Source organism: Piliocolobus tephrosceles, chromosome 5, assembly GCF_002776525.5.
Source record: "Piliocolobus tephrosceles isolate RC106 chromosome 5, ASM277652v3, whole genome shotgun sequence".
Lineage (NCBI taxonomy): Eukaryota > Metazoa > Chordata > Mammalia > Primates > Cercopithecidae > Piliocolobus > Piliocolobus tephrosceles.
In genome coordinates, this window is record NC_045438.1 from 160,634,980 (window position 1) to 160,637,687 (window position 2,708).

Consider the following 2,708-nt stretch of genomic DNA (forward strand, 5'->3'; position numbering starts at 1 on the left):
ATATTTGTTTAATGATGGAATTTTATTCATTAAGCCTTGAGTAGAGAAACAGAACACATAGGCCATCTTTCTGATGGCATACTTTCTCTACCACGAGAAGGCTGAGAAACATAGGAAAGTATGTGCATTTTTAATGATTAAACTACATTGTATCCAATGATAATAAATAGTAAATTATCCACTAAACATAACGAAAATGTCAGGACTTTAAAATTATATTATTCTCTTCCTATACAGACATTAGCATGGGATGACAGAAGCTAATTTTAGCAATCACCTCTACTGCTTAAATGTGTATAAATCACACTCCTAAAAATGAGACTTTCATACCGAAATAAAACTAAAATTTGCCAATACACCTCAGAGTAAAATGTTATTTAAGGATTAGTAAAACATTTATTTTCCTAGCATGTGAATAGGACACTTGTTCTCATAATTTTCCTTCACGTCCTTCTCCAGAACTGAATCTTCTGGCATCTGGAAGAGATTCTTTCAAATGCATTCATACACCTGCTTCAAATTCAGACTCCCCAGCGTTGGTAAAAGGGAGCTCTTCCAGACGATGCCAGAAGGATGGGGCTGCTGTCACCAGGGCACACTTTGCTAAGGAAAGAGTGGGGTCTGTCTCTGTCATCTGAAATGAACCAAAGGGAAAGAAAGATGCTGCTTGAATCCAATTAATAAAGTGACGTTATTATCACTTACAAGTTTAGTAAAGTGTGTGCTCCATGTTAACCATTTGCAGTAATTACCTTTGCCCTAGGTCATTTTCTCTTACCTTTTAGCAGAGGCACTCAAGAAACATTCTTTGCAAGATTATGTTCTTTCCTACTGTAAGTACGTTTCACTCAGCAAAATCTCAGGGCCTCAAAGGGGCACTTCCCAGAGAAGCTCGGACTTGGCTTCAGGTTGCTGCAGGTTCCAGAGGGAGGCAGCTGGCAGCAGTCAGGGGCCTGGGTTTCATGACTGAGCCAGGAAAAAAGTTTCCTTCTTCTCATCCAAGGGCCAGAGAGGGCTGCTGTCAAGGACCCTCAGAACACCGTTAGGCAAACGTGCGTGGAGCACCTGCTGGGTGGACCCCAGGCACTATAAAGCAGGCTTGGGGTTTTAGAGATGAAAAGATAAGGTCCCTGACCTCAATGAGTTTATGGGCTATCATGGAGATGGACATGCAAGGAACTCTCAATACCACAGCAACTGCTCCAGTGGAGGCATGTAAAATACAAAAATAACATATAGGAGAGGGGAATCCGTGGGTCAGTCTGAAGGAATCTGGGAAGGCTTCATGGGCTGGGAAGGTTGTTAAAGAGGCAGATTTGAATTGAGACCTGGAGCATGAATGTGAGACTGTGAGATTGTTTGTTTACCAAAATACTTTTTGAATACTTTTTAAGTGCTTGTTGCTGGGTATACAAGTGTGAACAGAGCAGGCTTGGTCTCTGTCTTTATGGGCTTTACAGTCTAATGAGGTAAGCAATAAATAGACAATGAGTAAATCTATCATTATTTATGAGCCAGCCATGGGGAAATAATGGGCAACGCATTTCAAGCTGAAGGAATAGCATGTGCAAAGGCCTGGAAATGACAGAGACTTGGTGGGCTTCAGAACTGCTGAAAGCTAATATAGCTAGCACATAGTAAGTGCACGGTGAATGGGGTGATCTGAGGCTGGGATGATCAGCAAGAGACATATCATATGTGACCTTGAGAAATTTAGATTTTCAAAGGATAGAGGGATGGCACCCAAGGGTTTTCACCAAGAGAAATATAAGTTAATAGATTATTTTAATTGGTTTCTTTGCAGAGGAATGTCAATGAAGAGCTACTCTAGTGAGCCAGGTGACAGAAGATGGCTTAGATTAGGATGGAAAGAGTGGAATATATTGGACATATATTTAGAAAATGGGAAATTACAGGACTTGGTGGACAGATTGGAAAAGAAGATTGAGGAAGAGGAGGAACCAAAGATTTATACTTGAGCAAACAAGTTGGCTGCTAGCTCCATTTATGGAGGCAGGGAATTCTAGAGAGAAACAAGTTAGGGAGAGGGAAGTTAGAAAACCCAGAAGTTCTATTATACACATTCAGCCTGAGGTCCCATTCAGATATCCAAATGGAGTTATCAAGTAAATGGTTAAAGAACCCATTCTATAGTTCAGAGGATGTATTGGCTGAATAAGTTAACTTCAGGTTCACCCACAGCTAAGTGGTTCTTATAACCCCAGAAATGAACGAGGTCACTTGTGGAAAAAGGGAAGACACAGGCTGAGCCCTGAAAAATACCAACATTTAGAACCTGGATAGAAGGGAAGCCAACAAAAGAGCCTAGAAGGGAGTGACCAGAGTGGTTAGAAAAAAAATATGTAACCACATAAGTGTGGTGTCATGGAAACCAGGAGAGAAGGAAAGAAATGGCCAACCATGTTGAATGTCATCAAGGACAGAGGAATGCTCTTTGGATATAGCAACATAGAAATCGTTGGTGATCTTGAAAAAAACAATTTCAATGAAGTAATGAGGCAGAAGCATGTTTAAGGCCAATGAGTGAATGGGAATTGAGGTGTTGAGAGAACATGTAAAGGCAACTTGTTCGAAGAGATTTACGTACAAGAGAGCAGAATAATGAGATGATAGCTTACGGAGAACAAGGAGGCCTAGGGACATTTTTATTTGTGACAGGGGAGGGCAGGAAGAAGAGCGATTTGTCA